The following is a 26,520-nucleotide window of genomic DNA, read 5'->3' as shown; positions in this document are numbered from 1 at the left end:
TACAGGACAAATTGCAGGCTCCTAGTAAAGCGCACATCTAGAGAAGAACTTTAAATGAGTTTGTGACTTAGGGCGGATACTAAAAGGGAACGGGCGCCCTAGGGAAAATTCATGCGAGACGAGTACTTACATTTACTAAGGTCTAGTCCTTATAGAAATAGTAGAAGTGCTATATAAAAAACATGAGTCGTGTGGTCACACAGCGGAGAAGGTGGACTGTGTGCATCGATGGGCTGGCGCTACCAGTACAGGATGAGCTACAGGACAAATTGCAGGCTCCTAGTAAAGCGCACATCTAGAGAAGAACTTTAAATGAGTTTGTGACTTAGGGCGGATACTAAAAGGGAACGGGCGCCCGAGGGAAAATTCATGCGAGACGAGTACTTACACAGTGTTTATTTTGCAAACGTTTTTCTCTAGATTACCAGTTTACCACCCTCTTTTCACGTCTTTTCTTAAACAGTGCGAAGCGCCTAAACTTACAAATCTTGATAAAAGCCTGGCACGCAGGGGCCATATTACTCAGTCATGCTCGAGGGGCCCCTGCATCGCCTTAAGTGACATCATCGATTTGTCAAATAAATCCGGTGGATGAAACACTCACTGCGACATCTTCGCGCAACCTGCAGCCCACAGACTTAAATCACAGCGAGACTGTCAGTCTATCATTCTTCTTCCAAAAGTGGACATGATCGTTCACTTCAGTAACAGCAACACTTTTGACATGCAGTGCTACGAAACTCCAGTTTTGTATTTCCAACCGCTACCCTACATTTTCTTAAAGCTTCACTAGGTGCCGGCACCGTAGAACACTGTTCATCCGCTTTTAAAAAACAAATACAATTCTTTACAACTACTCCCTCAATACGGCATGTGCCCCACGTCACGTGCACTGCGCGGGAATCGCCGTTACCCAATAATTGTTTAAGGGGCAAGGCTTTACTCAATTTTACTCGAAAAGCAGGGATGTTTAATGAAGGGAAAGTCCCACCATGTTACCTCTTTTCAGATGTTTTAATGTTTCCTCAATGTTATTTTCTTTGCCGTATTTATCATGGTACAGAAAAGGGGGTGGTGATGAACAGAGTGTCTGAATTAAGCAGACCACTCTTACCCAGTCCAAAGATCAGGGCTTGATCGATCACCGTTCTTTAGCTCACTGCCCCATCCCAGCTCAGAACCTAGCTATATGCAAATTAGTCTGACCCTGGCCCAGTGCATCATGGGAACAGGGCAGACCAAACTACCAAGCCAATTCTTATACTGGGAAGGAAACAAGCTTCCGGGGACCGGTTTCTGGCATTTCAGCCGTCTTCGGCCCGGCTTGCTTGAATCCGGATGGTGCAATGAGCAAGGGACTCACATCTGAGTATACCCTTCCACGCTTATGGTGGACAAAAACGATTCAGAAAAGGGGGTGGTGATGAACAGAGTGTCTGAATTAAGCAGACCACTCTTACCCAGTCCAAAGATCAGGGCTTGATCCATCACCGTTCTTTAGCGCACTGCACCATCCCAGCTCAGAACCTGGCTATATGCAAATTAGTCTGACCCTGGCCCAGTGCATCATGGGAACAGGGCAGACCAAACTACCAAGCCAATTCTTATACTGGGAAGGAAACAAGCTTCCGGGGACCGGTTTCTGGCATTTCAGCCGTCTTCGGCCCGGCTTGCTTGAATCCTGATGGTGCAATGAACAAGGGACTCACATCTGAGTATACCCTTCCACGCTTATGGTGGACAAAAACGATTCAGAAAAGGGGGTGGTGATGAACAGTGTCTGAATTAAGCAGACAACAAGTCCAGGGGAATAAAGCACAGCACCTGAATGGAGGTGCCACATGACCCATGCCAGGCACCGAACGGTGAGATTACGCCCCACAACCCCCAGTCACCACCGGCAGTCACAGTTCAGTATAAAAGGTGTTTTATTTTAAAACAATTATCTTTCAACACATTTTTGCTTTGCAAAAAATATACAATATTAAAGTGCATTCTTTGTGCGTGCCACGGGGTAGGGAATGAGGGAGAGTGAGAATCAGTTCTTCGCCAATGCCGCAGAGAGCCGTTCAAGGCAGTCGAGAGGGACACTCGGTGTGGGCCTTAAGCAGTCAATAAGGCCCCATTGCCAGAGGGAGGTCTATGGTTGTTATTTGACCTGACGTCTATGTAGTGATCCCAGCTCATCTGTAAGCTGCGGTGATTGGACCTTCTCAAGAGCATGCAAGGTGGGGTGGCAGGGTCCACTCAATAGTCTGTAAACTGGGGTGACAGTGTCTGTCCCAGAGGTTGTAAACTGCGGCGCCAGCCTGTCCAAGAGTCGGTAAGCTGCCATCCTATCCAGGAGACTGTAAACTGCGGTGCCAGCCGGTCCTGGGCTCTGTAAGCTGTGGTGCCAGCCTATCCAGGAGACTGTAAGCTGCGGTGCCAGCCTGTCCTGGGCTCTGTAAGATGCAGAGCCAGCCTGTCCAGGAGTCTGTAAGCTGCGGTGCCAGTCGGTCCAGGACTCAGTCTGTGAGCTGCGCTGCCAGTCTTTTCAGGACTGAGTCTGTGAGCTGTGGTGCCAGCCTGTCCAGACGCCTGTAAACTGCGGTGGCAGCCGGTCCGGGAGCCTGTGATCTGCGGTGCGAGCCTGTGATCTACGGTGGGAGCCTGTGATCGTCGGTGCCAGCCTGTCCAGGAGCCTGTGAGCTGCGGTGCCAGCCTGTGATCGGCGGTGCCAGCCGGTCCGGGAGCCTGTGATCGGAAGGCCAGCCTGTCCAGGAGCCTGTGATCTGCGGTGCAAGCCTGTGATCAGCGGTGCCAGCCAGTGATCGGCGGTGCCAGCCGGTCCGGGAGCCTGTGATCGGAAGGCCAGCCTGTCCAGGAGCCTGTGATCTGCGGTGCAAGCCTGTGATCGCGGTGCCAGCCTGTGATCGGCGGTGCCAGCCGGTCCGGGAGCCTGTGATCGGAAGGCCAGCCTGTCCAGGAGCCTGTGATCTGCGGTGCAAGCCTGTGATCGGTGGTGCCAGCCAGTGATCGGCGGTGCCAGCCGGTCCGGGAGCCTGTGATCGGAAAGCCAACCTGTCCACGAGCCTGTGATCTGCGGTGCAAGCCTGTGATCGGCGGTGCCAGCCTGTGATCGGCGGTGCCAGCCGGTCCAGGAGCCTGTGATCGGAAGGCCAGCCTGTCCATTCCATTCTATTCTATGTTTGGTGAAGCGCAACGGCTACCCCAGCAATGGGGCGTCCCGGCGCTGAGAGACAAATAACACAACCTTCCTGGACGGGGTGGGGAGAAAACCTAAGGGGCAGGGAAGAGAAGGGTCTTGATTGCCTTACGGAAGATAGGGAGAGAGTCTATGGAACGTATACTGAGAGGAAGATCGTTCCAAAGTTTGGGGCCGAGAACGCCAAAGGAACGGCCTCCAATACGGCAGCGCTTTGTTCTGGGTATTTTCAGCAGAAGTTGGTTGGAGGAACGTAGTTCTCGGCCAGGGACATAGGGGCAGGCCAGATTACGTAGCAGAGGGGGGTTTCCCTGTTTGGCAATTTTAAAGATCGTGATGAGAGCTTTAAATTTGTCTCGGAGATCCACAGGCAGCCAGTGGAGTTTGCGGATGGTGGCTCTGGCCGAACATCTGCGTGGGAGACCGACTAGTATTCTAGCTGCCGCATTTTGTATTCGTTGGAACCTAGCCGTTTCTGCCTTGTTTGCTCCCAGAAGAAGGACGTTCGCATAGTCAAGGCGTGACAGGATGGTTGCCTGGACAATTAGCTGTCGAGTGTTAGGATCAAAAAATCCGAGTATAGGCCTGAGGTTTCTTAGGAGACCTATACAGGTGGCAGCCACCTTTTTAGTGTGTGATTGGAAGCTGAGGTTGGCATCCATCCAGACTCCCAAGTTTTTTACACAGTTTTTGGGGAGTGGGGTGGTGCCAAGGGATGACGGCCACCAGTGCTCGTTCCATAGGCTGGTGTTTCTGCCTAGGAGGAGCACCTCGGTTTTTCCGGCGTTGAGTTGGAGGTAGTTATCCGTCATCCATTGTGCCACTGCTGCCATGCCCCCTCTGAACTTGGATGCTGCGGTGGACGGGCTTTCCGTGAGAGTGACGACCAGCTGGGTGTCGTCGGCGTACGACACTAGCGTGAGCCCCCACTTTTTGGCCACTTCCGCAAGCGGCTGGACATACAGGTTGAAAAGTGAGGGGCTCAACGCTGAACCCTGGGGGACTCCTTGTGCTATTGGATGGGACTTTGAAAGAAATGGGGGAGCTGATACCTTAAAGGATCTGTCCTTAAGAAAGGAGTGGAACCAGGCGAGCGCGAGGCCAGACACACCGGCCATCTCCAGACGTTTCAGAAGGATGTCATGAGATACCGTGTCAAAGGCTGCGCTGAGATCTAAAAGAACCAGCGCAGCACTTTGGCCGGAGTCTAAAATCGTCCGGAGATGTTCAGTCGTGGCCAACAGGGCAGATTCGGTACTGTGACCCGCTCTAAAGCCATTTTGGGATGGGTCCAGGATTCCATTTAGGTCCACATGTTTAGAGAGGATGCCATTGACATGGGCTTCTGCTATTTTAGATATCCAGGGGAGGAGGGATATTGGCCGGAAATTTTCTGGCTTTGATGGGTCAAGGGTAGGTTTTTTGATTATAGGGGATACCCATGCTTGCTTCCAAACTATGGGTACAGAGGCAGAAGTAAAGGAAAGATTGAGAATATCCATCATGGAGGGTAGGAAGAAGTCGATCGAGTCCAGAAAGTGAGAAGGGCTCATGGGGTCCGCTGGGGAGCCTGATTTCACTTTCTTGCAAAGTTTGCTCAGCTCAGTAGCCGTGATGGCAGGAATTTGGGTAAGGGGGGTGCGGGTGGAGGCAGATTTCTTGCATTCCTCAGAGTGAGGAGAATTCTGCAGAAAAGTTGCGTAGATTTTTTGAACTTTCTCCACAAAGAATGTGGCCAGCTGCTCGCGTTGTTCGTTGGATGATATCGTGGGGGAGGGTGACCTGGGGTTTTGTAATTCTTTAACAAGTTTAAAGATCACTTTAGATGGATTCGGGTTGGAGCTGATTTTCTCGGCATAGAAAGCTGCACGGGCAGTGCTGATGGCTTTGTGATAGGTTTTGAGCTTTGAAAGGTAGTTAGCCCTATCCTGACCATCAAAGTTTTTCCGCCATTGGCGCTCGGCTCTCTTACAGTCCTTACGCATCGCTTTAAGTGTGTCATCATACCAGGGGTTAGAGGGTGTGAGTCGTCCCTTAGTTAGTTTAGCTGGGATGAGAGTGTCGAGCCCGTCTGTGATCCAGGTGGTGAAAGAGGTATAGGTCGTATCTATATCCTGATTGGCTTCACAGTGGAATCCTCCTAATGTTTCGTGAAGAGTGGGGATAGAGAGTTTGTGCCAGGGTCTTTTTAAGCGGCGGTTAGGTTCGATAGTAAACTGTCGTCCTGGGGCTGGGACCGTTAGTTTGATGAGGTAGTGGTCCGTCCATCCCATCGGGGTTGGGGTCTCAGTGACAGCCTCTTGGATATTGGTAAAAATCGGATCAAGGGTATGGCCAGCTACGTGGGTAGGACCATGGATCAGTGAATTGAGCTGCAGAGCCGAGAGGTCTGTGAGGAGGTTCGTAATTGTGTGGTCATTGGATAGATCAAAATGCAGGTTAAGATCGCCCAGAATCGTGAAGTTGGCGGATTTGGTAATGAGTGCCGTGGATGTCTCGAGAAGGGCGTCAATGAACCTGGAGGCAGGGCCTGGTGGACGGTAGATGTATAAACCCGACATCGTGAACTGAGGGCTAATGCTAATTTTAAATTGGGCACATTCGCAGTCAGGGAGAGTTTCTTTAGTAAAAGAGCAGATGAGGTGCTTTTTATAAATGACTGCTATGCCGCCGCCTCGAGTTTCGCGGTTTATGGTGGCCAGGTGAAACTCATCTGGGAGTGTCAGGTTAGGGATGGTAGAGACGTCTTCTTGTAGCCATGTTTCGCAGAGAAAGAGGATGTCAGGGTTTTCATCCAGTAAGAGCGAGTTTACCTCTAGATGGTGTTTAGAGCGGGATCTGACATTAAGCTGGAGTATCGTCAGAGACGGGGGTGTGGTTCTGCCACGGTGTTCCCGGACGCGAGAAGGACTATTGGTGGAGAAATGGCAACGGTTGCAATAGAGTTGCGAGTGGCCCAGGGTGCCAGTAGCATCGGGGCATCTTTGGCTACGGTTCATGGCAAGGAGTTCCTCACGGTCATACCGTATGAGCGTGTGGGGCCTGGTTGGACCAGGGGGACTGGCGACTGGCGATGACGGGCGCAGACGGGCTTGCCTTAGGCGCGCCTTCGGCGCGCAAACGGCGCTCCCGCTGCGCTCCCGCTGCGCTCGTCCGCTACGCTTCCGGTGACAGCACATTTTTGTAGGGGTAGGAGGGGGCGTGGCCTTCCGGGGGGCGTGGCCTCCGTCCTCGCCGAGATTGGCGTATTTGCTCAGCTTTTGTTTACCTACGAGACAGCGCTAAATCCGCTGCTCGCTATGGTATAATGCAGGTGAATGCCCTGGCGCTTTGCTAGCGCGTGAAGAAAGTTGCTTTTAAAAGTACAAGTTATACAGTGACACAGGTGAAAAGTAATAAGCAAATTTTAAAAAGACTCCCGGCTTCCGCCTCAGGAGTGCGCAGGTTCGAGGCATGTGGGCTGCTGAATTCATATCTGTGCATAGATCGCCGCCTAGTGTTGGGTCCGGATGATTGCACCTTGTTGTCCTGGAAGAGTCTTCGAAGTATCACGAGATAGGTGGCTCCTCCCCTGGACTACAGTGCGCATGGGCATCGCCTCCATCCCCCGATTGTTTTTTTCCGCCATTGGGTTCGGATGTGTTTCGGTTCCCTCTGTCGGAACCGATAGTTGTTCAACTTTCTATTCGAGACCAAAAGGTCTTTAGGCTGGGCGTCGGTATAGTTGCGTTCGGGTTCTTGTCTGACTCTCAGCTCCGAACTCTTGCTACCCTTCCGCGTGCTTTCGGCGCGGACGGGCCTACACTACACTTCTGCTATGGAGCGGACACCGTTTAAGAAGTGCCCGGTGTGTAACTCCAAATATTCACACCTCGACGTGCACCCCGTGTGCAATACCTGCTTGTCACCGGACCATGACGAAGACAGCTGCATGGCGTGTTCGAAATTCCGGTGCAAGAAAACTCTCAAGATTCGTCGGGCCAATAGGCTCCAGGCAAAGTTATCGGCTACCGCGGCGCCCCCACCAGACGACATATTCCAAGAATCTGTCGGAGACGAAGACGACGTACAAGGTTCGGAATCTAGTCCCGCGTCCGAAGGGGATGCCTACGACGCGGGTGATGAAGACTTTGACGACGTCGCCGACGACGACGAGGTAGGGGACGACGATCAGGCTATTGCCACCGTGGGGGATAGCTCGGAGGAGGAGCACCCCCGACCAGACTCAGGGGTCAATCCCCTTCATAAGGCCCGGGTCGAGGGATCGCCTTCGGGCCTTACCCAAGATCTACTTCTAAGTCCTACGTCCCCGCCTCCGGGCCCGGTCACGGACATTTCTGAGACGCCACCCCCGTTAAAGAAAACGAAAGTGAAGCCATCTGGTCACGCTCCCTCGGTTTCGAAACCGAAAGTGAAAGATGCGCTGGGGCAGAAGGTTCTGGAGGCGTCAACTTCCAAAAAATTCAAGATGGCCGACTTGAAGAGCCACGCCAAGATGGCCGACCCGAAGCCCTCGGGTTCGACACCAAAGGCGAAGTCAACCGACGCGGCCGCGTCGGCGCCGAAGGGGGTCGAGGACCCGAAGACGGCTCCGAAGAAGCGTCAGGGCGACGACGCGACCCGTGCTCGGTCGGCGCCGGCCCCGGGGGACAAGGCGCGTGAGGTGTCGGCTCCGAAGAAGGTGCCTGCCATCGATCCGACTCCCGGCTCGGGGAGATCGCTCGAGCCGGTCAAGCCCTCTCCGGCCCTACCAAAGAAGGTGGCGGAATCCCTGCAGCGGATACGGAAGGACAATGTGGTTCCTGATCGGGGCACTGTGGCGCCCAAGCACACGCCGAAGCCTGCGAAGGCGCAAACGCCTATCCGTTTTACTCTGCCGCCAAAGTCGACGCCGAAGGCTTTCGCGCCGAAACATACCGGGCCCTCGAAGGAGGTATTGACACCGAAAGCAGCTTTGGTGGTGTCGAGGCTTCGGCTCCAGCCGCTCGCTGAGGAAGAGCGTCGAGAGGTCATCATCGACGCCAATACTGGAAAACTGTCTCTCCTCAAGAGGAAAATCACCACTGAGCCGGTGCTGGAACATTTTCGGATCCCTCTCAAAAATAAGACGGACTCTGTGGACACTTCGGCCCCGATGGAACCTGTGTCTCCACAAGCCCTAGGACACTCGCCAACGCATTCCGTCGCAGGCGATGCTGACGAGGAAGATGCCGAGTACAACTATCCGGCGTACTCGGATCCGGAGGAGGAGCACGAACCTTGGTCGGCCGGAGGCGACACGGAGGACCCTCAGTCGGGCCAGGACACGCAACTTTTTGCGGCCAAAACGTCACCGACGGAGGACTCAGCGGCCTTCAACGCTCTGATAGAGAGAGCTGCGGCTAACCACGATGTCGAGCTGCATTCGGACCCTGTGGATGTGGACTTTTTATTTGACACTTTCTCAGTGGCCGAAAAATCAGTCAAAACACTGCCGATGCTTAAGGGGGTGCTTAAACACGCAACGGAGGTCTTCAAGGAGCCCACCCGGGCGCGTGTAGTCAACCCTCGCATTGACAAAAAATATAAGGCAGCGCCCTCGGATCCTACATACATCAAGGGACACTTGCCACTGGACTCGCTGGTTGTATCCAACGCTCGGAAGAGGGCGAACTCGCAGTCCACTGGTGACGCTCCTCCCCCAGACAAAGAGTCCAAGATCTTCGAGGCCTCAGGGAAACGAATTGCTGCACAGGCAGCTAATATTTGGAGAATCTCTAACACACAGGCCCTACTTGCACGCTATGATAGGGCTCATTACGACACCTTAGAATCACTACTGCAACACTTGCCTGACCAGTACAAGGAGGCAGGAGAAATGCTGATTCAGGAAGGAAAGCTCATCACAAACGCATCCATAAAATGTGCGCTGGATGTGGCCGATACAGCCTCCAGGGCAATCAACACCAGTGTATTGCTTAGGCGGCATGCTTGGCTTAGAATTTCAGGGTTCAAGCCCGATATTCAAACAACAATACTGAACCAAACAGTTAATCCTGACCACCTGTTTGGCCCTGAGGTGGATGCGACGCTGGAAAAAATGAAAAAAGATACAGACACTGCCAAGTCTATGGGGGCCCTCCAATCTCAGCAGTTTCGGAGTGGTTCCTTTCGCCGCTCCAATTCCAGAGGCACCTCAAGGGGTCAGGCATCGCAGTCCACACAGTATTACAAAAGTAACACCCAGACCTCGTACAACAACAAGGGTAGAGGTGGCTACAGAGGCAATAACGTCAAGGGCAGGGGACGTGGAAACAACAGCTCCAGGTCCACCACCGCCAACAAGCAGTGACGTCTTGTCACTGCCCCCCGACCATACAACACCGGTCGGGGGGAGACTCCAGCAGTTCCTGCCGGCGTGGAAATCCATCACCACGGACAGGTGGGTCAAGTCTCTTATCCAGTACGGTTACTGTCTGGAACTTACTTCCATTCCACAAAAAATACCCCCAAGGAGCCGTCCTATGTCCGGCGAGCACTTGACCTTGTTGCAGCAGGAAGTTCTGGTCATGCTGCAAAAAGGGGCAATAGAGCTCGTTCCCTTGCAGGAAAGGGGAACGGGTTTACTCCCTGTATTTTCTAATTCCCAAAAAGGACGGATCCCTCAGGCCCATCCTGGACCTCAGGCCCCTCAACTGGTACATTCTCTCGGAGCACTTCCATATGCTCACGTTGCAGCAAGTACTCCCTCTGCTTCAGCAGGGGGACTTCCTGGCTACGCTGGATCTGAAAGATGCATACTTTCATATCCCTCTGCATCCTTCCCACAGGAAGTATCTCAGATTCACAATTCAAAACCAGCATTACCAGTTCAGGGTTCTGCCGTTCGGGGTCACCACGGCGCCAAGGGTATTTACAAAGTGCCTAGCGACTGTGGCGGCGCATCTCCGTCGCCAGAACGTCCACGTCTACCCCTACTTGGACGACTGGCTCATTCAAGCAAAGACAGGACAGCAGTGCGTCGACCACGTGTCACGCACCATTCATCTCCTGCACGATCTGGGATTCTCTCTGAACTACCCAAAGTCCCATCTCCAGCCCGCCCACGTGCGACAGTACCTGGGCGCGACACTCAATACTTTGACTGCCACTGCGCAGCCAAGTTCAGTGAGAATCGCCAGTATCCAGACGCTGATCCAACGATTCAGACCTCAGCACTCGCTTCCAGCGAAGGTGTTCATGCAGTTGATAGGCATGATGGCCTCCTGCATCTCCATTGTCCCGCACGCGAGACTACATATGCGTCCGCTTCAGGAGTGCCTTGCACGTCAGTGGACTCAGGCTCATGGGCAACTGACAGACCTAGTTTTGGTGAGCGGTCGGGCATACAACTCTCTGCATTGGTGGAATCCACGAAACCTTTGCAAGGGCCGACCATTCCAAGAGCCTGTGCCACAAATTATCCTGACAACGGACGCCTCTCTCCAGGGATGGGGAGCGCATGTACTCCAGTACACAGTGCAGGGACTCTGGACACCACAGCAAAAGAAGATGCACATCAATGTGTTGGAACTGATGGCAATCTTCATGGCCTTAATGGCGTTCAAAGTACATCTGTGCAACAAAGTCGTGTTGATCCGGACGGACAACATGACGGCCATGTACTACATTCAGAAGCAGGGAGGTACACACTCTCCGCAGCTGTCTCATCTGGCTCAGAGCATGTGGAAGTGGGCCATTCAGAGGAACATCTTCCTCATGGCAGAGCATCTCCCGGGCAAGGACAATCAGATGGCGGATCTGCTCAGCAGGCACAGCCATCAAATGCACGAGTGGGAGATACATCCATCAGTACTCCAACCGTACTTCCGAAAGTGGGGTCATCCAGAGATAGACCTGTTCGCCACAAAGGAGAACGCAAAATGCCAAAGCTTCGCCGCCAGGTTCCCACACCCGCAATCACAGGGCAATGCGATGTGGATGAACTGGTCAGGCAGATTTGCGTACGCTTTTCCCCCAGCACCTCTGATACCGCTGGTGGCACGCAAGCTCAGGCAGCACTCGATGACTCTCATCCTGGTTGCTCCAACGTGGGCTCGCCAACCATGGTACACCACGTTTCTGGAACTCTCCGTGGTACCGCATCAAAGGCTTCATCTCACTCTCAGCCTTCTGACGCAGAACCATGGCGACATTCAGCACCCAGACCCGCAGCAGCTCAACCTGGCGATCTGGCTCCTGAAGTCCTAGAGTTTGGCTACCTCAACCTTCCTCCCGATTGCATGGACATCATTCGGGAAGCAAGAAAGCCCACTACTAGTGCCTGCTATACGGCCAAATGGAAGAGGTTTGTCATCTACTGTGTTAACCACAATATTGACCCGCTAGATGCTTCCATTCAAAACATCATTTGTTACCTGTTTCACCTGTATCAATGCAATTTAGCGTACTCTTCCATCCGCATTCACCTGTCTGCTATGGCAGCATACCTCCAGAATAGGCAACACCTGTCACTCTTTAAGGTCCCTGCTATCAAGGCCTTCCTGGAAGGACTCAAAAGGGTCATTCCACCACGGACACCACCAGCTCCGGAATGGAACCTCAATGTGGTTCTTACAAGGCTGATGGGTCCTCCCTTTGAGCCACTGCACTCTTGTGAGCTTCAGTTTCTAACTTGGAAGGTTGCGTTCTTAGTAGCAATTACATCGCTACGGAGGGTTAGCGAGCTGCAGGCGCTCACCATCCAAGAACCTTTCTTCCAGGTGCATGCTAACAGGGTAGTGCTCCGCACTAACCCTAAATTCTTACCCAAGGTTGTGTCTCAATTCCATATAAACCAGACAATTGAGTTGCCGGTGTTTTTCCAAAACCCAGAGACGCTGGCGGAGTGGATGCTCCACACCCTTGACGTTAAGAGAGCCTTGATGTACTATGTAGACAGGACAAAAGATTTTCGCAAAACCAAGCAGCTTTTTGTTGCTTTTGCCACACACCACAAGGGAAACGCTATCTCCAAAGCTGGGATCGCTAGGTGGATCGTGAAATGCATTCAGATCTGTTATGCCAAAGCTAAGCGCACTCTCACTATCCCACCGAGGGCCCATTCCACCAGGAAGTTGGGGGCCTCTATGGCTTTCCTAGGTAACATTCCCTTAGAAGATATCTGTAGAGCAGCCACATGGTCTACCACACATACTTTCACTAAACACTACTGTTTAGACGTGCATTCCAAACAGCAGGCAGCTGTTGGTCAGGCTGTTCTCAAAACACTTTTTCAGACTGCTGCAGCTGGCACGGGCGGCCGCCGCTAATGGAGGGACTGCTATGTATTCTATGCACAGATATGAATTCAGCAGCCCACATGCCTCGAACTGCAAATGCTACTTACCAGTATGCATCTGTTCTTGGCATGTAGGGCTGCTGACATTCATATCGCCCGCCCTCCTCCCCGGCTCCTGTAGCAGCTGCAGTATTCATTCATATGTATATATATATATATGCTCATAGCATGGTCATCAGTCACGTACTTCACTCCATCTCTGCCAATGGCTAAAAACAATCTGGGGATGGAGGCGATGCCCATGCGCACTGTAGTCCAGGGGAGGAGCCACCTATCTCGTGATACTTCGAAGACTCTTCCAGGACAACAAGGTGCAATCATCCGGACCCAACACTAGGCGGCGATCTATGCACAGATATGAATGTCAGCAGCCCTACATGCCAAGAACAGATGCATACTGGTAAGTAGCATTTGCATTGTCAGGCTTAGGCGCTCGTGTTTCAGCGCTTAAGTACGCGACAGGGGGGGGCGTGGCCTTCCGGGGGGCGTGGCCTCCGTCCTCGCCGAGATTGGCGTATTTGCTCAGCTTTTGTTTACCTACGAGACAGCGCTAAATCCGCTGCTCGCTATGGTATAATGCAGGGGAATGCCCTGGCGCTTTGCTAGCGCGTGAAGAAAGTTGCTTTTAAAAGTACAAGTTATACAGTGACACAGGTGAAAAGTAATAAGCAAATTTTAAAAAGACTCCCGGCTTCCGCCTCAGGAGTGCGCAGTTGTCAGGCTTAGGCGCTCGTGTTTCAGCGCTTAAGTACGCGACAGGGGGGGCGTGGCCTTCCGGGGGCGTGGCCTCCGTCCTCGCCGAGATTGGCGTATTTGCTCAGCTTTTGTTTACCTACGAGACAGCGCTAAATCCGCTGCTCGCTATGGTATAATGCAGGTGAATGCGCTGGCGCTTTGCTAGCGCGTGAAGAAAGTTGCTTTTAAAAGTACAAGTTATACAGTGACACAGGTGAAAAGTAATAAGCAAATTTTAAAAAGACTCCCGGCTTCCGCCTCAGGAGTGCACAGTTGTCAGGCTTAGGCGCTCGTGTTTCAGCGCTTAAGTACGCGACAGGGGGGGCGTGGCCTTCCGGGGGGCGTGGCCTCCGTCCTCGCCGAGATTGGCGTATTTGCTCAGCTTTTGTTTACCTACGAGACAGAGCTAAATCCGCTGCTCGCTATGGTATAATGCAGGTGAATGTCCTGGCGCTTTGCTAGCGCGTGAAGAAAGTTGCTTTTAAAAGTACAAGTTATACAGTGACACAGGTGAAAAGTAATAAGCAAATTTTAAAAAGACTCCTGGCTTCCGCCTCAGGAGTGCGCAGTTGTCAGGCTTAGGCGCTCGTGTTTCAGCGCTTAAGTACGCGACAGGGGGGGGGGCGTGGCCTTCCGGGGGGGCGTGGCCTCCGTCCTCGCCGAGATTGGCGTATTTGCTCAGCTTTTGTTTACCTACGAGACAGCGCTAAATCCGCTGCTCGCTATGGTATAATGCAGGTGAATGCCCTGGCACTTTGCTAGCGCGTGAAGAAAGTTGCTTTGAAAAGTACAAGTTATACAGTGACACAGGTGAAAAGTAATAAGCAAATTTTAAAAAGACTCCCGGCTTCCGCCTCAGGAGTGCGCAGTTGTCAGGCTTAGGCGCTCGTTTTTCAGCGCTTAAGTACGCGACAGGGGGGGGCGTGGCCTTCCGGGGGGCGTGGCCTCCGTCCTCGCCGAGATTGGCGTATTTGCTCAGCTTTTGTTTACCTACGAGACAGCGCTAAATCCGCTGCTCGCTATGGTATAATGCAGGTGAATTCCCTGGCGCTTTGCTAGCGCGTGAAGAAAGTTGCTTTTAAAAGTACAAGTTATACCGTGACACAGGTGAAAAGTAATAAGCAAATTTTAAAAAGACTCCCGGCTTCCGCCTCAGGAGTGCGCAGTTGTCAGGCTTAGGCGCTCGTGATTCAGCGCTTAAGTACGCGACAGGGGGGGGGCGTGGCCTTCCGGGGGGCGTGGCCTCCGTCCTCGCCGAGATTGGCGTATTTGCTCAGCTTTTGTTTACCTACGAGACAGCGCTAAATCCGCTGCTCGCTATGGTATAATGCAGGTGAATGCCCTGGCGCTTTGCTAGCGCGTGAAGAAAGTTGCTTTAAAAAGTACAAGTTATACAGTGACACAGGTGAAAAGTAATAAGCAAATTTTAAAAAGACTCCCTGCTTCCGCCTCAGGAGTGCGCAGTGATCTGCGGTGCAAGCCTGTGATCGGCGGTGCCAGGAGCCTGTGATCTGCGGTGCAAGCCTGTGATCGGCGGTGCCAGCCTGTGATCGGCGGTGCCAGCCGGTCCGGTAGCCTGTGATCGGAAGGCCAGCCTGTCCAGGAGCCTGTGATCTGCGGTGCAAGCCTGTGATCGGCGGTGCCAGCCTGTGATCGGCGGTGCCAGCCGGTCCGGGAGCCTGTGATCGGAAGGCCAGCCTGTCCAGGAGCCTGTGATCGGCGGTGCCAGCCTGTGATCGGCGGTGCCAGCCGGTCCGGGAGCCTGTGATCGGAAGGCCAGCCTGTCCAGGAGCCTGTGATCTGCGGTGCAAGCCTGTGATCGGCGGTGCCAGCCTGTGATCGGCGGTGCCAGCCTGTGATCGGCGGTGCCAGCCGGTCCGGGAGCCTGTGATCGAAAGGCCAGCCTGTCCAGGAGCCTGTGATCGGAAGGCCAGCCTGTCCAGGAGCCTGTGATCGGCGGTGCCAGCCTGTGATCGGCGGTGCCAGCCGTTCCGGGAGCCTGTGATCGGAAGGCCAGCCTGTCCAGGAGCCTGTGATCTGCGGTGCCAGCCTGTGATCGGCGGTGCCAGCCTGTGATCGGCGGTGCCAGCCTGTGATCGGCGGTGCCAGCCGGTCTGGGAGCCTGTGATCGGAAGGCCAGCCTGTCCAGGAGCCTGTGATCTGCGGTGCAAGCCTGTGATCGGCGGTGCCAGCCTGTGATCGGCGGTGCCAGCCGGTCCGGGAGCCTGTGATCGGAAGGCCAGCCTGTCCAGGAGCCTGTGATCTGCGGTGCAAGCCTGTGATCGGCGGTGCCAGCCTGTGATCGGCGGTGCCAGCCGGTCCGGGAGCCTGTGATCGGAAGGCCAGCCTGTCCAGGAGCCTGTGATCTGCGGTGCAAGCCTGTGATCGGCGGTGCCAGCCTGTGATCGGCGGTGCCAGCCTGTCCGGGAGCCTGTGATCGAAAGGCCAGCCTGTCCAGGAGCCTGTGATCGGCGGTGCAAGCCTGTGATCGGCGGTGCCAGCCTGTGATCGGCAGTGCCAGCCTGTGATCGGCGGTGCCAGCCTGTGATCGGCGGTGCCAGCCGGTCCGGGAGCCTGTGATCGGAAGGCCAGCCTGTCCAGGAGCCTGTGATCTGCGGTGCAAGCCTGTGATCGGCGGTGCCAGCCTGTGATCGGCGGTGCCAGCCGGTCCGGGAGCCTGTGATTGGAAGGCCAGCCTGTCCAGGAGCCTGTGATCGGCGGTGCCAGCCTGTGATCGGCGGTGCCAGCCTGTGATCGGCGGTGCCAGCCGGTCCGGGAGCCTGTGATCGGAAGGCCAGCCTGTCCAGGAGCCTGTGATCGGCGGTGCAAGCCTGTGATCGGCGGTGCCAGCCTGTGATCGGCGGTGCCAGCCGGTCCGGGAGCCTGTGATCGGAAGGCCAGCCTGTCCAGGAGCCTGTGATCTGCGGTGCCAGCCTGTGATCGGCGGTGCCAGCCGGTCCGGGAGCCTGTGATCGGAAGGCCAGCCTGTCCAGGAGCCTGTGATCTGCGGTGCAAGCCTGTGATCGGCGGTGCCAGCCTGTGATCGGCGGTGCCAGCCGGTCCGGGAGCCTGTGATCGGAAGGCCAGCCTGTCCAGGAGCCTGTGATCTGCGGTGCAAGCCTGTGATCGGCGGTGCCAGCCTGTGATCGGCGGTGCCGGCCGGTCCGGGAGCCTGTGATCGGAAAGCCAGCCTGTCCAGGAGCCTGTGATCGGCGGTGCCAGCCTGTGATCGGCGGTGCCAGCCGGTCCGGGAGCCTGTGATCGGAAGGCCAGCCTGTCCAGGAGCCTGTGATCGGAAGGCCTGCCTGTCCAGGAGCCTGTGATCTACGGTGCCAGCCTGTGATCGGCGGTGCCAGCCGGTCCGGGAGCCTGTGATCGGAAGGCCAGCCTGTCCAGGAGCCTGTGATCGGAAGGCCAGCCTGTCCAGGAGCCTGTGATCGGAAGGCCTGCCTGTCCAGGAGCCTGTGATCTACGGTGCAAGCCTGTGATCGGCGGTGCCAGCCTGTGATCGGCGGTGCCATCCGGTCCGGGAGCCTGTGATCGGAAGGCCAGCCTGTCCAGGAGCCTGTGATCGGAAGGCCAGCCTGTCCAGGAGCCTGTGATCGGAAGGCCAGCCTGTCCAGGAGCCTGTGATCGGAAGGCCAGCCTGTCCAGGAGCCTGTGATCGGAAGGCCAGCCTGTCCAGGAGCCTGTGATCGGCGGTGCAAGCCTGTGATCGGCGGTGCCAGCCTGTGATCCGCGGTGCCAGCCTGTCCGGGAGCCTGTGATCGGAAGGCCAGCCTGTCCAGGAGCCTGTGATCTGCGGTGCCAGCCGGTCCGGGAGCCTGTGATCGGAAGGCCAGCCAGTCCAGGAGCCTGTGATCGGCGGTGCCAGCCTGTGTTTGGCGGTGCCAGCCTGTGATCGGCGGTGCCAGCCGGTCCGGGAGCCTGTGATCGGAAGGCCAGCCTGTCCAGGAGCCTGTGATCTGCCGTGCCAGCCTGTGATCGGCGGTGCCAGCCTGTGATCGGCGGTGCCAGCCTGTCCAAGCGCTTCTCTACACGGAGTTCTGGGAGAGCTGGGGCCCCGGGCCCTCTGCCGGGCCAGCTCGTCCTCCGAGGTGTCTGTGCGGGGGTCCTCCGGGTCTCCCCGAGGGGTACCAGGCCCAGCCTGGTCAGCTTGGCCTGCTGCTGCTCCACGCTCTGCTTGCGCCACTTGATGCGCCGGTTCTGGAACCACACCTTGACCTGCGGAGGAGAGGAGGGGATTAGACACTGACCAGAGGGGCTTCCAAGCCCCTGGTGGGCGCGCTGCACAGCGCCTCGAAGCAACACATGAGATGTGATGAACTGAGCCCCCCCAATGACCTCTCGGATTCCCTCACCCCGCCATAGCCCCTCGCACATGCATTTCTTTCAAAGCACTGGTGGAACCTGGCTTTACTAATCCGCTCAGTTGACCCCATAAAACACAGATCTGTTCTTTGCAGCAGGCATGCGGCAAGAGAACCTGCCACTAGTGGAAACGATATAAACAAACAGTGGTCCAGAGCCTATCGATTACAACTGGTGACTCAATCAACAATGACTCAATTTCTTTTAGTGAGCAACAGTATCCAGTTTGCTCTATAGTATATCAATACTTATACTGAGAGAAACCTAACACCACGGTTAAAGAAAAATATATGTATTTATTATTTCATTCTTAGATTTGCATTTTTTGTATATTCATACTAATTACAATATATTCTGAAGTGAGTAAAAACAGATAGGTTGCCCCAAAAGGAGCGTGCAAAAGAAGAAAGGATATGCTCAAAAAAGTTGAAACAGATGAAAGGAAAAACACAGTGGTGAACAAAAAAGAAATATTCACATTATTTTTCAACCCATGCTGGACATATAATTTGCCCCATTGAAAACCTGGCCAAGATATTGCTTTCAAATCACAACATTGTACTACATAAACCTATATGTCCTATATTTTGCACTAGCAACAAAGTTGTTAACCCCTTCCATGCTGATGACGGAATCGCTCCGTCATCAGCTACAGTTGAGCTGTGCTGATGACGGAGCGGTTCCGTCATGGCCCGGCCGCCGCGCCTGCGCGGCGCTGATTTCGCGCCTGCGCGGGCGTTCTAAAGAGCGGGGCGGGTCATGACGGAACCGCTCCGTCACCAGCACAGCTCAACTGTAGCTGGTGACGGAGCGGTTCTGTCACCAGCATGCAGCGGCCGCGCGGCCGCCCCGCCCCTTTAGCGCTGCGGCGGAATAGCCGCCGCAGCGAAGGGGTTAAACAGCTGGTCCAAGGTTATGAGAAAAAGGTGTCGACACGTCTTAGCCCAACGGTGATTTAGACCTGGGGATTGCGAGTCTTCATCAGGACTGTAGGAACAACTGGGACAACCAAGGGATTTTTAATTTACCCTAAAAGAAGAGAATTAGGAGATTACTGAACCGTGGTGGAGATTTAAAAACCTATAACCCACACAGGGCTAAAGGTGGTGCTAGCTTACCCTTCTGGCCAGAGCAAGCGTAAGAAGGAGATCCGAATCAACACTTCCCACAAGATAAGTCCTTATTCAAGTAGGAACAGGCGATACTTCATTTGTAGTGACTGGCAAAAGTTCATACCTACAATTAATTAATTAGCATCAGTATACCTTAACCATAGGTTTAGTAATTGTATTCAAGTTATACATGATAGAGGTTAAATACCTTGATGTGAGGTATGTGCCAAGGTCAAGCGTTCATGTTGACGATTCCCGATTGCTTTTAATCCAATCTACCCCACAAACAAGGGGGGCGGGATTAGGGTCCTTAGTTTTTTAATTCAAGGATTCTACGTGGAAACATAGGCGATAGGATTGTCATTAGTCATATGTCGATTGTATCGGTGACTCTAAGTTTAAATGGGCATGTTATACCATTGATGAAACGCTTACCTAATATACTTCTTTGCAGGTATGCAGTAACTCAACAATGATTTCCTAATCGTTACCTGCGAGAAGATACAACAAAAACGGGTCACACTCGAAGTTTGCCACAGAAGTCGAGGTATTAACTAATTATGTGTATCGAGGGGCCGCCTACCACCTCAGTCTCGAGATAAGATGAAAGGGAATTACCAGATCGCCGCCTGTTAGGAGTCGTGTATGCTATCCGAGCCTATCTGTGCCTCTGGAAAGACGCCGTCCCGGTGCGTGTATTTCCGCGTTTAAAACACCGAAGCCTCTGCCTCTCGTCACTTGCATAGAGAGAGGACTAGTAATCGGGGAATGCCTCCGCATTCCACGTTATGAAATTTCAGGATTAACTCGCAATACAACGCGTAAATCACAATGTCGAGAAATTTAAAACAAATGGTGCACATGCGGCAATATTTGGACTCATGCGAGCGGCGATTATGTGATTATGCCGACTCGGAGTAATGCGACTAAATTGGCAAAAAAATTGGCAAAAAAATGAAAGGAAACTTAAGTATACCAACACATAAGAATTACATTTATAAAACATCCACCAAAACAACAAATCTGGTGGGAATTAATTCCATTCCTGAATTACCAGATCGAGGTAGGTGGTAATAGACACAGACCAAGGACGAATTAAAGGGGAAGGAAACTCTAACCCGATTTTGGAATGAAGGACCTCTAACCGGATTCCTGCACAGGTCGTGCTAATTAACAGAGGATGTTTGTTTAAGCATATTAGAAAAGGGGTCCAGATTGAATTGTCATATATACCCTTTCGCCTGTAGAAAAATGTTTCACTTACTGTGTTTAACATAATCATCAACAGATTAATTCAGGTTTCCAAGATTATACATATATCAATGAAAAATATCAATGAAAAATATTATCATGAACTGATGGCTCAACAAATATATGCATACAGTTGAAAAATTATGTAGAGTCTATTTCCTAAAGGCACATTTATGTAATTATAAAGTATATGACATCATACAGTGCAGTATATTTCTCAAAACCCATATATGCAGTTGTATAATATATGGCAACACACATAGTCCGGTTTATTCATATTCCCAACAATGCTACTTGTCTGTTCATTTCCTCAAGTTCGTTGAGCCCCTTGTTAACCGTATTCAATGTGTATATCCATTTACACTCTCGTCTATTCAGGGTATTATGTAAGTCACCTCCTCGAGGGTTGGCTGTGATTTTCTCAATGACCCACCACCTCAGGCTGTTCTCAGAGTGTTCGAATCTGCTGAAGTGGTCAACCAACGGGGCGCCCTGAACTCTGCACCTTATGCGACTCATATGTTGTAGAATCCTGCACTTGATTTTTTGTGTGGTCTGACCCACATACAAAAAACTGCAAGGACATATAATTGCATAGATTACCCATGAGGTGTTGCAGTTGGTGTGTTGGGTAAGTTTATATGTCCGGTCATTGTGGTCAAAGTTATTACATTCTCTTGTAAGGGGACAAGCCTTACACGTCCCACATTTTCAGTGGCCTTCTACAGGAGGTGCACCCCAGATCGTAGGTTGACTTTCAGATTGTTTTTTGTTAGGTAACATTGATTTTACTAAGTGATCACGGATATTCCTTCCTTTCCGGAACGCATGTAGGGGTGGTGGTATCCCCCCCCAGGTCACCACTGATCAAATGCCAATGACGATTCACACAATTCTTGATGGCATTGCTTTTAGTATTGAATGTCATCACGCAAACCAACCTTTCTTCCTTAGGTTTTTGGGTGCTTTGAATTAGGAACTCACGGTGGTTATGCCAAGCTCGTTTTTTAGCTTTTTTAAGAAGTCTGGCGGGGTAACCCCGTTCACTCAATCTAGACATCAGAGTAGCAGATTCCCCAAGGTAATCCTCCTTTCTGAAACAATTCCGTCGCAACCTCAGGAACTGCCCAAAGGGCAAATTATCCCTGAGATTGCGCGGGTGATGACTAGTATACCTGAGGAGGGTGTTACGTTCACTGCTCTTTCTGTAAAGGGTAGTATACAATTTGCCATCAGCAGTCTTTATTCTTAAATCCAAAAAGCTAATGGAAATAGAGTCCGATTCCAAGGTGAATTGGATATTATTTGAGCAGGTGTTAATCCAATTGTGAAAATCCCCAAGTTCTGATTGTCAACCCTGCCAGATTAAGAGAACGTCATCAATATACCTTACCCACAATAAAATGTTATTGAGGTAAGGATTATATTGATTTTGTATGAATCTGTTCTCGTATTCACTCATATATATAATAGCCAGATTTGGGGCAAAACTCGCCCCCATGGCTACTCCGCTTGTTTGGATATAATATTCATTTTGGAATACAAAAAAGTTTTTTGTCATTGCAATTTCCAAAAGGCGGACAATGAAATCCGTAGGCACTCTATGTGGGGCAGATCTTGTGTTCAAAGCACGTTCTGCACAGATTAATGCCTCATTTTGAGGGATGTTCGTGTATAGGGATGCGATATCCATCGCGGCCAATATACACGTATTGCAGTCATACTTGAAACCTTCTATCAATTGGATAGTATGTGTAGTGTCACGTATATATGTTGGAGTGGCAATTGCTAAAGGCTTTAGGAACACATCCACGTACTTACACAACGGTTCCAAAAGTGACCCACAACCCGAAATTATAGGTCTTCCTGGGGGGTCTTCTAATCTTTTGTGGACTTTTGGGAGGGTGTATATTGTGGGTGTTCTTGGGTTTTTGTTATTTAAAAACTCATATTCATGTTTATCAATGATACCCTGTTCCAGAGCCCCTTTAGTCAATTTCTGAATTAGTTCACTGATGGTTTTTGTGGGGTCTTTTCTCAAATGCACATAATTCCCTGGTATTTCTAATTGAGAAAGAATTTCAGAGGTATAATTCTCCAGGTTCTGTACGACAATTGCTCCGCCCTTATCGGCGGGCTTTATGACGATATTGCTGTTATTCTTTAGGGATTGAAGTGCCATCTTTTCATCCCGACTTATGTTATATGAAACATATTGTCTAGCAGTCAAGGTTTCATTTACATCCCTTAACACCACCTGTTCATAGGCCAATATCTTACTATCTATTGAGTGTGTTGGAGGGTTGAACCTAGAGGGTGGTCGCAGTCCACTGCCCGAAAAAATTGGATTGAATGGGATCTTTTGAAAATAATGCTTAAGGCGAATTTTTTGAAAGAATTGTTGAAGTTCAACTCCGATATTGAAGTCATTAGGCATGTTGGTAGGGACAAAAGACAGTCCTTTCGATAGGACCAGCTGTTTAACAACATTGTTGCTAGTGCAAAATATAGGACATATAGGTTTATGTAGTACAATGTTGTGATTTGAAAGCAATATCTTGGCCAGGTTTTCAATGGGGCAAATTATATGTCCAGCATTGGTTGAAAAATAATGTGAATATTTCTTTTTTGTTCACCACTGTGTTTTTCCTTTCATCTGTTTCAACTTTTTTGAGCACATCCTTTCTTCTTTTGCACGCTCCTTTTGGGGCAACCTATCTGTTTTTACTCACTTCAGAATATATTGTAATTAGTATGAATATACAAAAAATGCAAATCTGAGAATGAAATAATAAATACATATATTTTTCTTTAACCGTGGTGTTAGGTTTCTCTCAGTATAAGTATTGATATACTATAGAGCAAACTGGATACTGTTGCTCACTAAAAGAAATTGAGTCATTGTTGATTGAGTCACCAGTTGTAATCGATAGGCTCTGGACCACTGTTTGTTTATATTAATGTATACCCAGGTCCATGTCTTATGGGCTACCCCATTTTCTTAATGGTCACTAGTGGAAACGAGGCGCTCTCTTTCAAACAGGATCATTAATCACTAGAGTCACCATGGCATGGTAATTGCTTCCTGAAAGCGGGACGCACACGTTTGGACCTCTGCAGCAGGTGCATGTACGCCGCGACCCCCGAGTTAGTAGGTGTAAAAGGAGGGGATGACCGGTGTTTGTGTGTATGAATGTTTGCGCGTGTGTCAGTGGGCGCATGAGCAGGGCTGACTCGTGTATGATTGAATGTATGCACGTGTGTGCAAATGTGTCAGTGGGGTCAAGGGCCGGGTTAACAGCTGGGTGCGAGTATATACATTATATTCATGTATGCATGTGTCAGTGGGTTCACGGGTGGTGTTGACTGGTGTTTGTATGTTTCAATGAATGCACGTGTGTCAGTGGGTCCACGGGCGGGGCTGACAGTTGTGCGTGTGTTTCCATGTGTGTCAGTGAGTTTATGGGCGGAGTTGACAGGTGTGTGCATGTGTGTCAGTGGGTCCATGGGCAGGGCTGTCAGTTGTGTGTGTGTTTGCATGTGTGTCAGTGAGTTTATGGGCGGGGTAGACAAGTGTGTGTGTGTGCGTGCCCGGGCCACTCACCTGCACCTCGCTCAGCCGCAGGGACGCCGCCAGCAGGAACCTCTTGCTGCCCACCATGTACTGCTGGCGGGAGTACTCCTGCTCCAGGCGGGAGAGCTGCTCGGGGCTAAAGATGGTGCGGATCCGCTTGCACTTGCCGGCCCTGGAGCTCAGGGCCGGGTAGCAGTACTGGGGCACGGGGTGTCCTGTGGGAAAGAGAGAGGCTGGTGAAAGACAGAAGAAAGCACGCATGACTGGCAGCAGGGGCGCGCTCGGCATCACACAATAGATCACCACAAACTATCACCACGTACAGGCGGCCGGAGTAAGGTCAAGAACGCCATATGTAAAGAGCAGGCACGCAGAGATCAGAACACTGCGGACGGACACACCTAAGGACAGACACGTTTACCCCGTACACACAAATGGTATTATAGGAGCTATAACGTGCACACGCAGAGCTACAAAATAGGGAATTACTATTAAACGAGGAGACACTGCAGAGGGGGCAGCAGGCGTGGTGGGGGTTAAGCACACCGGCACGAGGCTGAGGACAGCGGTCAGAGGTGAAAGGGCACCCAGGGTTGAGGAAGGGCACGGGTGCGAGGTCCAAGAGTGAAGGGTGAAGAGAGAGCGGGTAGGCCACGTTAGTGAGACAGAGGACAGGCAGGGTGGAAACGTTAGTGAGACAGAGGACAGGCAGGGTGGACACGTTCGTGAGACAGCAGGACAGGCAGGGTGGACACGTTCGTGAGACAGCAGGACAGGCAGGGTGGACACGTTAGTGAGACAGAAGGACAGGCAGGGTGGACACGTTAGTGAGACAGAAGGACAGGCAGGGTGGACACGTTAGTGAGACAGAAGGACAGGCAGGGTGGACACGTTAGTGAGAAAGCAGGACCGGCAGGGTGGACATTGGGGTGGACACGTTAGTGAGACAACAGGACAGGCAGGGTGGACACGTTCGGGGGACAGCAGGACAGGCAGGGTGGACACGTTAGTGAGACAGAAGGACAGGCAGGGTGGACACGTTAGTGAGACAGAAGGACAGGCAGGGTGGACACGTTAGTGAGACAGAGGACAGGCAGGGTGGACACGTTCGTGAGACAGCAGGACAGGCAGGGTGGACACGTTAGTGAGACAGCAGGACAGTGGGTGGACACGTTAGTGAGAAAGCAGGACAGGCAGGGTGGACATTGGGGTGAACACGTTAGTGAGACAACAGGACAGGCAGGGTGGGCACGTTGGTGAGAAAGCAGGACAGGCAGGGTGGACATTGGGGTGGACAAGTTAGTGACATAGCAGGATAGGCAGGGTGGACACGTTAGTGAGACAGCAGGACAGGCAGGGTGGACAGTGGGGTGGACAAGTTTGTGAGACAGCAGGACAGGCAGGGTGGACACGTTAGTGAGACAGCAGGACAGTGGGGTGAGACAGGACAGGCAGGGTGGACAGTGGGGTGGACACGTTGAGATAGCAGGATAGGCAGGGTGGACACGTTCGTGAGACAGCAGGACAGGCAGGGTGGACACGGTGAAACAGGACAGGCAGGGTGGACACGTTGGTGAGACAGGACAGGCAGGGTGGACAGTAGGGTGGACACGTTGAGATAGCAGGATAGGCAGGGTGGACACGTTCGTGAGACAGCAGGACAGGCAGGGTGGACACGTTGGTGAGACAGGACAGGCAGGGTGGACACGTTGGTGAGACAGGACAGGCAGGGTGGACAGTGGGGTGGACACGTTCGTGAGACAGCAGGACAGGCAGGGTGGACATGTTAATGATACAGAAGGACAGGCAGGGTGGAGTGAAAGATGACACGCGAGAGCACCAGAGCGAAGTCGGGCCGGGCCTCACCTGTGCTGTAGAGTGCTCCGGGAGGGTAGCAGAGCGGGTAGAGCGGCTGCGGCAGCGGCTGCAGGACGGGGGCTCTGGGGAGCCAGCTCTCCTCCCAGCCCCAGCGGGCAGGACTGGCCCTGGCTGGCGGCGCAGGCGGGTCCGCTCTGCCCAGCAGGGCCTCGATGGTGAAGGATTACCCAGGCTGGGGGGCTTTGGCCTGCAGTTGATGGGTCCAGGGTGGCATCGGCTGCGAGAAGGCTTTGGTCGGAGGCTGCAGGGCCCAGGGCGGCAGCTGCTGAGCCATCATCATCATCATCCTCGGGGTGTCCAGGCTGAAGGGAGTGCGTGAGTGTGTGCACTTCTGTGGTGCACGGCAGATCTGAAGAGGCAGAGGGCTCAGCTCGACCTTTTATGCAGGACCCGCCGCCCTCTACAAACAGCCCCCAGCAGCCCGACCAACCAGCTGCCGCCCCAACTAGAAAGAGGCAATTAACGAAAGGCCGGAGCCCCGCTGGGGTGCCAATGGCCCCACTCAGGCCATGCTGGGCGTGCTGCCGCCGAGGACCACCAGAGGGCGCGCTGAGCACCACTGAGCGGGCCTGGGACTAAACTTTACACCCTTCACACCTTCGTCCCTGTCCTGATTAACACCCCGTCCCAACCCAAAACAGAGCAGCACTGAAACCAAAGTACAACAACGCCACTCAGATCGCAACTCGAGGGCTGACACAACATCTAAAACTATCACGACAGGCACGAGTCATGGCGCTGGGGCAAAATCACAACCTACTGTGGACCCGCGTTCGAGCAATGAGGAAAAAACACAACTTCACGACCACCCCGATAAAAACAGAAGAGTCACCACAGACCCTAGTCCTGACCTTCGTACTAGACCACAATCACTCTAGTCCGCATCCTTGGCACTGGGACACAACGTAGTTAAATCCTGGCCTTAGCACTAATGTAAACCCACAACTCACCACGAACTCCAGGCCTGGCACTCATAAACCACCACAACACACTCCGTGGTGAACCCCACAACGCTGGAGGGAGGCACACGGACAGCGGGAGGCACACGGACAGTGGGAGGGGGCGGGAACGG

General features: G+C 52.7%; 1 protein-coding gene and 1 pseudogene across 2 annotated transcripts in view; one reads left to right on the top strand and one right to left on the bottom strand.

Annotated features, from left to right (window-relative positions):
- Window positions 1-26,520, top strand: part of XPO5 (exportin 5) — a 762,403-nt gene that overhangs the window by 331,339 nt on the left and 404,544 nt on the right. The window lies entirely within an intron of this gene.
- Window positions 16,732-25,731, bottom strand: LOC147706854 (uncharacterized; annotated as a pseudogene).

The sequence above is a fragment of the Lissotriton vulgaris genome, chromosome 6 (assembly GCF_964263255.1).
Source record: "Lissotriton vulgaris chromosome 6, aLisVul1.2, whole genome shotgun sequence".
Lineage (NCBI taxonomy): Eukaryota > Metazoa > Chordata > Amphibia > Caudata > Salamandridae > Lissotriton > Lissotriton vulgaris.
Note: the sequence above shows the minus strand (reverse complement) of the source record. Positions and strands in the feature narration are given on the sequence as shown.